Raw genomic sequence first — 10,249 nt, forward strand, 5'->3', positions numbered from 1 at the left:
GGTGCTCTGATTTTTAGAATTTTTAGCTTTTCTGCTCTGTTATTTCCCCATCTTTGTGGTTTTATCTACCTTTGGTCTTTGATGATGGCGACGTACAGATGGGGTTTTGGTGTGGATGTCCTTTCTGTTTGTTAGTTTTCCTTCTAACAGTCAGGACTCTCAGCTGCAGGTCTGTTGGAGTTTGCTGGAGGTCCACTCCAGACCCTGTTTGCCTGGGTATCAGCAGTGGAGGCTGCAGAACAGCGAATATTGCTGAACAGCAAATGTTGCTGCATGATCGTTCCTCTGGAAGCTTCGTCTCAGAGGGGTACCCACTGTGTGAGGTGTCAGTCTGCCCCTACTGGGGGGTGCCTCCCAGTTAGGCTGCTCCTGGGTCAGGGACCCACTTTAGAAGGCAGTCTGTCCTTTCTCAGATCTCAAACTCTGTACTGGGAGAACCACTGCTCTCTTCAAAGCTCAGTTGGAAATGCAGGAATCACCCATCGTCTGCGTCGCTCATGCTGGGTGCTGTAGACTGGAGCTGTTCCTATTCGGCCATCTAGGAACCCTCATTACACCACAATTTCTTTATCCATTTGTTGATTGATGGGCATTTGGGCTCGTTCCGTATTTTTACAATTGTGAATTGTGCTGCTATAAACATGTGTGTGCAGGTATCTTTTTTGTATAATGACCTGTTTTCCTCTGGGTAGATACCCAAGAGTGGGAGGTAGATACCCAAGAGTGGGATTGCTGGATCAAATGGAATTTCTACTGTTAATTCTTTAAGGAATCTTCACAGTAGTGATTGTACTAGTTTACATTCCCACCAGCAGTGTAGAAGTGTTCCTTTTCTACTGCATCCACACCAACATCTATTATTTTTTGATTTTTTGATTATGGCCATTCTTGCAGGAGTAAGGTGGTATTGCATTGTGGTTTTGATTTGCATTTCCCTGATCATTAGTGATGTTGAGCATTTTTTCATATGTTTATTGGCCATTTGTGTGTCTTCTCTTGAGAATTGTCTATTCATGTCCTTAGCCCACTTTTTGATGGGATTATTTTTTTTTTCTTGCCAACTTGGTTGAGTTCCTTGTAGATTCTGGGTATCAGTCCTTTGTCAGATGTATAAATTGTGAAGACTTTCTCCCAGTGTGTGGGTTGTCTGTTTACTCTGCTGACTGTTCCTTTTGCTGTGCAGAAGCTCTTTAGTTAAGTCTCACCTATTTATCCTTGTTTTTATTGCACATGCTTTTGGTTTCTTGGTCATGAAGTCTTTGTCTAAGCCAATGTTTAGAAGGGTTTTTTTGTTGTTATCTTCTGGAATTTTTTGGATGAAACATTTTAAAAAGCCATCCAACAGAATGCGTTCCTAGAGGACGCATTTTTTGGTCCCTCAACTGCTTCTGATGTCTTTTCTCACCTAAAAAATAATAATAATAAAAATACAGCGTACAGTACGAGGCTCAACATTGTAGGCAGAGACTGAAAGCCTGCCATTGTTAATGTTGTTTGCAACTGGTGTAGGTGTTCTGATGATGCTACTATGCTGCTTACTTACCGTGAACACATTATTTTTTATTGTATTAATGATATGTCATATTTTTTCCTGTTGAGTACTTATATGTGAATAAGTATAAGAAAATGGTTGCTGTGCTTGCTTTGGAAGCACATATATTACAATTGGAATGATACAGAGAAGATTAGCATGGCTTCTGCACAAGGATAAGTTTTATTTAAAAGATGTAAAATTTTTTAAAAAAGAAAATGATTGCTTATTGGTAGCATATAAAGACAGGAATGATGGTGATGCTTAACAACCACAGATTGTCCTCATGGGTGGCAGAGATAGTGATACCTTCGCTTTCTGATCATTAAATGTACACAGTCTTTGTTTCATGCACGAAATTATTAAAAATATTGTATAAAATTACTTTTAGGTGATGTATATAAGTTATATATGGAACATAAATGAATTTCGTGTTTAGACTTGGGTCTTACTTATGATTTGTGTACAGTGGCTGGCAAATTGTGTAGCTTCTAGTAGGTGTTCTGTAAATCTTGGTTCCTTTTTTTATTTATCTGTTGTCTTCAGCACTCGTTTCAGTGAAGACATAGTAGAATTCATCAGTGTGTGTTGAATTGAATATCAAGCTATAATATTCTATCAAATGGGTATATTTGATGAGCTGTACTACCTACAGATTTAGTAAAATGTTGTTTGAACTTTAGTTCTTTTAAAAGAAGCTATTTCAGCAACAGCTGCTTAGTCTATAGGTACTCTTTTAGTCTGTAATACAATAAGAATCTCCTAGAAGGATAAATCAAATTGTTCCATGAAACCATAAAATTATTGTGTGATAATTTATAGGAAACCTCCTTTAATGACATGTTTTAAAAGTTTTTCTTACTCTAAATCAATATGTATATATATAAATAAGCATTATTCAACTTCTTGGTTTGACACTTGGATTTTCAAGGAAAAGATCTGCATATCCATGTGCATCTCCAAAATATTTATTTAGGTACTTGTAATTACTTTAAAAATCCTCTTTGCTTGTGTTTCATCTGTAGGTATTATAGCTATTCACTGTTGAGAATTTAGAGGTACTTATACCATTTTTTACAAAATGAATGTCCTGCAATTCTAGTATTCTGTTTTATATGACCAAGTGCTCATTTCACTCTGTTTAGAAATCATGAAGGAATCATAGTCAAGAACTCCTGAATTTTAAAATAGCATTTAGTAATGACAAATGTTGATATAAATGTATTATGAAATCTTTATGTCTAAGAAAAATAATATTAAACAGCTAATATTAAAAATTTTGGTGGCTAAATAACATTTCAAGAGATGGATGTATTGCGTTGATAATTAGCATGATATTTGAATTACAAAAAACTCTTCAATTTAATGCGTATGGTCCCTTTTCACTTGTGTTCTATAAAAACCTAAAGGTTCTTAAGCCAAATGATTTCTGTTTAGAATTCTGTTTAGAATACACTTCTCAGAGCATATAGTTTTGGATGATATATCCTTGTAAAGCCTGATTTTTTAAAAAGTTCATCCTTTAAAAAATTAAGTCTCTAGGACTTAAAGGCATTGGTATTCTACTTTAACTTTGTTGATGAGTGGAAACCTTTTAATCAAGAATATTACAAGTGGGCCTTTACATCTCTCATTATCATTAATGAACTAAAAGGTGCATGCTTGTTAAACTACATCTCAGAGCCTTATACATCCGTAAAAAAGATGTTATTCTACAAGTAGGACCAAAGTGTTACCTTAACATAGACGAACTTTCATTAGTGTAGTATCTTAGTTTTAATTCTATAACATTGTGCTCTTTAATAATCACTAATGATATGTATGGCTTTTTTCCCAATAAAATTTTTAATGGACTTATTGAAATATATTTGACATATAATAGGCTACACATAGTTAAAGGATACAATTTTTAAAATACTGTCATATGTGTACCTTCATGAGACCATTGCCACAATAGAACATTTCCATCACCCCAAAAAGTTTCCTCTTGCCCTTTTCTCTCTTTTTCTTCTTCTTTCTTTCTCTCTGTCTTTCCCCTTCCCCTCCCTCCCTCCCTCCTTCTTTCCTTTTGTTTCCTTTCCTTCCTTTTCTCTTTCTTTTCTTTCCTTTCTCCCCCTCCCCTCCCCTCCCCCCTCCCCTCCCCCCTCCCCTTTCCCTTCCCCTGCCCCCTCTCCTCTCCCTTCCCCTCCCCCCTCCCCTCTCCTCCCCTTTCCCTTCCCCTGCCCCCTCTCCTCTCCCTTCCCCTCCCCCCTCTCCTCTCCCTTCCCCTCCCCCTCTCCTCTCCCTTCCCCTCCCCCCTCCTCTCCCTTCCCCTCCCCCTCCCCTCCCCTCCCCTCCCCTCCCCTCCTCTCCCCTCTCCTCTCCTCTCCTCTCCTTTCTTTCCAGAGTCTCACTCTATTGTCCAGTCTGGAGGGCAACGGCGCAGTCTTGGCTCACTGCAACCTTTGCCTCCTGAGTTCAAGTGATCCCCCTGCCTCAGCCTCCCAAGTAGCTGGGATTACAGGCATGTGCTACCACACCCGGCTAATTCTGTTTTTTTTTTAGTAGAGATGGGGTTTCACTATGTCGGTCAGGCTGGTCTTGAACTCCTGACCTCAGGTGATCTACCTGCCTTGGCCTCCCAAAGTGATGGAATTACAGGCATGAGCCACCATGCCCGGCCTTGCCATTTTTTTCATCTGTCACTACCAAACCTGTCGTCCCTTCCCCAAGCAACTACTGATTAGCTTTCTGTTGCTGTAGATTTGTTTGCATTTTCTAGAGTTTTATATAAATGGAATCACATAGTATGTACTCATTTTTTTGGTCTGTCTTCTTTTACTCTGTGTACTTGTTTTGAGTTTCATCTATTTTGCTATGTGTATGAATAGTCTATCCTTTTTATTGCTGAGTAGTATTTCATTGTACAGATATGGCACAATTTGTTTATCCATTCCCCTGATGACGGATATTTAGATTTCTTCATGTGTTTGGCTATCCCAAATAAAGCTGAAGTTTTTAGCTTATTTATGAACAAAGCTGCTGTAAACATTGAGTATGTTTTAAAAATTGTCTGATTTTCCATTTTTACCACTTCCCACAATCATGACTATCAACTCTTAACATACACCAATGTTTTTATCCACCTTCCTCAGCAACTTGGCAATTAGGAAAGACTGAAAATACTTAACATTAAACCCATTTCCTGCATTTTAATCCTTTTACTCATTAGAGGTATTTATTATAGGGAAGAAAAAAATCTCATTTTGAATCTTGAAATCTAAATAGCCTGGCCAGCATTATTTTACTTTTTATGACATTCCTAAATAAGATTTTTAAATATACAAATTGAAACCTGTAGTTTTTAACTACCCAAAAAGCTTATGCAAATACTTTGCTTACTATAATGATGTTATGATGAATCTTTTCTAAAGAGAATAAATGTTTCCTAATGACCATATTTTATTTCCATAAGTATATGTGACATTTGAAGTCTATCATACTTATCGAATTTTCTCTAAACAAGGAAATATGGAAAAAATCCCATAATGCCATACTTTTTAAAAAAATTGAGACACATAATCTAATTTGTGTTTTTTATTATTGAAAATTTTTTACTATTCCTTTTTTCTTTTTTTTTTTGAGACGGTGTCTCACTCTGCACCCAGGCTGGAGTGCAGTGGCACTATCATGACTCACTGCAGTCTCAACCTCTCAGGTTCAGGTGAGCCTCCCACCTCATCGTCCTGAGTAGCTGAAACCACAGGCATGTACCACCACTCCAGCCTAATTTTTCTATTTTTTGTACAGACAGAGTTTCACCATGTTGCCCAGGCTGGTCTCAAACTCCTGGGCTCAAACAATTCACCCACCATGGCCTCCTAAAGTGCTGGAATTTACAAATGTGAGCCAGCGTGCTGGGTCTACTACTGTATCTATTTTCATAAAATTTAAAAAATCTCATAACTTTGTAGAATGACCTTGAGGGAGGGAGGGAGGGAGGTAGAGAGGGAGGGAGAGAGAGAGAGAGAGAGAAAATGGAGTCTTGCTCTGTCACCCAGACTGGAGAGCAGTGGCGCTATCCAGCTCACTGCAACCTCGACATACAGGGTTCAAGCAATCCTCCTACCTCACCCTTCCAAGTAGTTGGGCCCACAGGTGTGTGCCACCACACTGGGCTAGGTGTCTTTTTTTGTTTGTTTGTTTGTTTGTTTGTTTTGTAGAGATGGGGTTTCCCTATGTTGCCCAGGCTGATCTTGAACTCCTGGGCTCAAACGACCCTCCCGACTTGGCCTCTCAAAGTGCTGAGATTATAGGCATGAGCCACCATGCCCAGCCTGTAGAATGACTTTTAAAAGGAATGTTTATATGAAATAAAATTTCAACCTCCATTTTTTAAGAAAAATATTCAGAGCTTAAAACTTGTCCCTTTTCATTTGTTTGTTCTTGACAATACGTATGTTTACATGTATGTGTGTGTAAATATACATACACTGTGACAGTTATGTATATTAAAAAACATGTTCCTAAGGCAATAAATACTACCTGTTTGTGATATAATTGCATTATATTTACAGCTTATTAAGAGTTTTTAAGAAATAGTTTTAAAATTTTCTGTGGGTACATAGTAGGTGTATATCTTTTTTTTGTTTTGTTTTGTTTTGTTTTTGAGGCAGAGTCTCACTCTTTTGCCCAGGCTGGAGTGCAGTGCTGCAATCTTGGCTCACTGCAGCCTCCACCTCCCGGGTTCAAGCTGTTCTCCTGCCTCAGCCTCCCAAGTAACTGGGATTACAGGTACTTGCCACCACCCCCAGCTAATTTTTGTATTTTTAGTTGAGATGGGGTTTCGACATGTTGGCCAGGCGGGTCTTGAACTCCTGACCTCAAGTGATCCACCTGCCTCAGCCTCCCAAAGTGCTGGGATTACAGGCTTGAGCCACTGCACCCAGGCCATAGTAGGTATATATCTTTATGAGGTATGTGAGATATTTTGGTACAGGTATGAGATTATTTGGTAATATTCATATCATGGAAAATTGGATATACCATCCTCTCAAGCACGTATCCTTTGTATTACAAACAATCCATTATACTCTATTAGTTATTTTAAATGTACAATTAAATTATTATTGAACTATAATAATTCTGTTGTGCTGTCAAATACTAGGCCTTTTTCATTCATTCTTTTTTGTTTTCGTTTGTTTTTTGAGACAAAGTCTTGCTCTGTTGCCCAGGCTGGAGGGCAGTGGCATGGTCTCAGCTCACTGCAACCTCTGACTCCCAGGTTCAAGCAATTCTCCTGCCTCAGCCTCCTGAGTAGCTGGGATTACAGGTGCACACCACCATGGCTGGCTAATTTTTTCTGCAATCTCCGCCTTCTGGATTCAAGCAATTCTCCTGCCTCAGTCTCCCAAGTAGCTGGGATAACAGGCATGTGCCACCACACCTGGCTGATTTTTGTATTTTTAGTAGAGACAGGATTTCACTATGTTGGCCAGGCTGGTCTCGAACTCCTGACCGCAGGTGATCCACCCGCCTTGGCCTCCCAAAGTGCTGGGATTATAGGCGTGAGCTCTGGCTGATTTTTGTATTTTTAGTAGAGACGGGATTTCACCATGTTGGCCAGGCTGGTCTCAAACTCTTGACCTCAAGTGATCCGCCCACCTCGGCCTCCCAAAGTGCTGGGATTACAGGCGTGAGCCATGACGCCCCGCCTTTTTATTCTTTCTATTTTTTTTTGTACCCATTATCCATCCCCACCTTCCCCCATCCCCCACTACCCTTCCCAGCCTCTGGTGACCATCCTTCTATTCTCTGTGACTTTAGTTGTTTTGACTTTCAGATCCTACAAATAAGTAAAAATATGCGATGTTTGTCTTTCTGTGCCTGGCTCATTTCACTTAACCCAATGACCTCCAGTTCCATCCATGTTGTTGCAAGTTCCATTCTTTTTTATGGCAGAATAGTACTCCGTTGTGTATAAATAACACATTTTCTTTATCCATTCATCTTTTGATGGACACTTAGGTTGCATCAAAATCTTGGTTATTGTGAACAGTGCTGTAACAAACATGAGTGTGCTGATATATCTTTGATGTACTGATTTCCTTTCTTTTGGATATATACACAGCAGTGAGATTGCTGGATCATGTAGTAGCTCTTTTTTCAGTGTTTTGAGGAACCTGCAAACTGATCTCCATAGTGGTTGTACTAATTTACATTCCCACCAATAGAGTATTGAGGGTTCCCTTTTCTCTGCATCCTCAGCAGTGTTTGTTATTCCCTGTCTGGATAAAAGCCATTTTAACTGGGGTGAGATGATACTTCATTGTAGTTTTGATTTGCATTTCTCTTATGATCAATGATGTTGAGCACTTTTTCTTATGCCTGTTTGCTATTTGTATGTCTTCTTTTAAGAATGTTTATTCAAATCTTTTGCCCATCTTTTAATCGGATTTATTAGATTTTTTACCTATAGAGTTGTTTGAGCTTCTTATATATTCTGGTTATTAATCCCTTGTCAGATGAGTAGTTTGCAAATATTTTCTCCTATTCTGTGGGTTGTCTCTTCACTTTGCCAGCTGTTTCCTTTGCTATGCAGAAGCTTTTTAACTTGATGTGATCCCATTTGTTCATTTTTGCTTTGGTTGTCTGTGCTTGTGAAGTATGACTCAAGAAATTTTTGCTCAGACCAATGTCCTGGAGAGTTTCCCCAATGTTTTCTTACAGTAGTTTCATAATTTGAGGTCTTAGATTTAAGCCTTAAATTTGTTTTTATTTTATTTTTCTATAAGGTGAGATAGGGGTCTAGTCTCATTCTTCTGCATATGGATATCCAGTTTTTCCAGCACCATTTAATGAAGAGATGGTCTTTTCCCCAATGTGTGTTCTTGGCACCTTTGTCAAAAATGTGTTCACTGTAGGTATGTGGATTTGTTTCCGGGTTCTCTATTTTGTTCCGTTGGTCTATGTGTCTGTTTTTGTGCCAGTACCGTGCTGTTTTTGTCTATAGTTTTGTAGTATAGTGTGAAGTCAGGTATTGTGATTTCTGCAGTTTTGTTATTTTTACTCAGGAGAGCTTTGGCTATTTTGGATCTTTTCTGATTCCATATAAATTTTAGGATTGCTTTTTCTATTTCTGTGAAGAATGGCATTGTGATTTTGGTGGGGATTGCATTGAATCTGTAGATTGCTTTGGGTAGTACGAGCATTTTAACAATATTGATTCTTCCAATCCATGAATACGGAATAGCTTTCTATTTTTGTGTTTGTGCCCTCTTTAATTTCTTTCATCAATGTTTTATAGTTTCTATTGCAAAGATCTGTCACTTCTTTTTTGTTTGTTTGTTTGTTTGTTTTGAGACAGAGTCTCACTCTGTCACCAGGCTGGAGTGCAGTGGCACGATCTCAACTCACTGCAACCTTCGCCTCCTGGGTTCAAGTGATTTCCCTGCCTCAGCCTCCTGAGTAGCTGGGACTACAGGTGTGTGCCACCACACCCCACTAATTTTTGTATTTTTTGTAGAGACGGGGTTTCACCATGTTTGCCAGGATGGTCTCGATCTCTTGACCTCGTGATCCGCTTGCCTTGGCCTCCCAAAGTGCTGGGATTACAGGCGTGAGCCACGGTGCCCGGCCATCTTTCACTTCTTTGGTTAATTCCTAGGTATTTGATTTTATTTGTGACTGTTGTAAATGGGATTACTTTTTAAATTTGTTTTTCATATTGTTTACTGCTGGCATATATAAATGCTACTGATTTTTGTTATGTTGATTTTGCGTCCTGCAACTTTACTGAATTTATCAGTTCTAATCGTTTTCCTTTTTTTTTTTTTAAAATACTGGGCATGGTGTCGTGTGCCTATAGTCCCAGCTACTGGGGAGTCTGGGGTGGGGTGTGGAAGTATCTCTTTTTTTTTTTTTTTTTTTTTGAGATAAGGTCTCACTCTGTTGCCCAGGCTGGGGTGCAGTGGCAAGATCTTGGCCCACTGCAGCCTCTGCCTCCCAGGCTCAAGTGATCCTTCCACCTCAACTTCCTAAGTAGCTGGGGCTACAGGCACATGCCACTGCACCTGGCTAATTTTTGTATTTTTTGTAGAGATGGGATTTTGCCATGTTGCTCAGGCTGGTCCTGACCTCCTGGACTCAAGGGATCCACCTGGCTTGGCCTCCCAAAGTGCTAGGATTACAGGTGTGAGCCACTATGCCCAGCCCTCTTGTGGAATCTTTAGATTTTTCCAAATATAAGCTTGTATCACCTGCAAACAAGGATAATTTGACTGTTCCCCTTTCCTTTCCAATTTGGAAGCCCTTTATTTCTTTCTCATCTGATTGCTTTAGCTCAGACATCTAGTACTATGTTGAATAACAATGGTGAAAGTGGGCATAATTTGTCATGTTCCAGATCTAAGAGAAAAGGCTTTCAGTTTTCCCCCATTTCATATGATACTAGCTGTGGGTCTGTCATATATAGTTTTTATTATGTTGAGGTCTGTTATTTCTATACCTAGTTTTTTGAGGGTTTTTATTATGAAGGGATATGGAGCTTTATCAGATAATTTTTCAGCATCAACTGAAATTATTATATGGTTTTTGTCCTTCAAAGAATGGAGTTTTAATTTTTAGGCAATTTCATTTAAAATGACTTTTTAAAACCTTGATATCAAATATATAATATAATTTGCATTATATATAAATATATATTTTATATATAATATAATATTATATATTGTATTATAT

At 38.8% G+C, this 10,249-nt stretch overlaps 1 non-coding gene across 1 annotated transcript; it reads left to right on the top strand.

Annotated features, from left to right (window-relative positions):
• The first annotated feature begins 1,635 nt into the window (after nucleotides 1-1,635).
• LOC116477175 (U6 spliceosomal RNA) lies at nucleotides 1,636-1,740 on the top strand. Its single transcript, XR_004250387.1, has one exon. It is a non-coding gene; the product is annotated as a U6 spliceosomal RNA (small nuclear RNA).
• The last annotated feature ends 8,509 nt before the right edge of the window (nucleotides 1,741-10,249 follow it).

This window comes from Hylobates moloch, unplaced genomic scaffold, assembly GCF_009828535.3.
Source record: "Hylobates moloch isolate HMO894 unplaced genomic scaffold, HMol_V3 SCAFFOLD_2, whole genome shotgun sequence".
Classification (NCBI taxonomy): Eukaryota; Metazoa; Chordata; class Mammalia; order Primates; family Hylobatidae; genus Hylobates; species Hylobates moloch.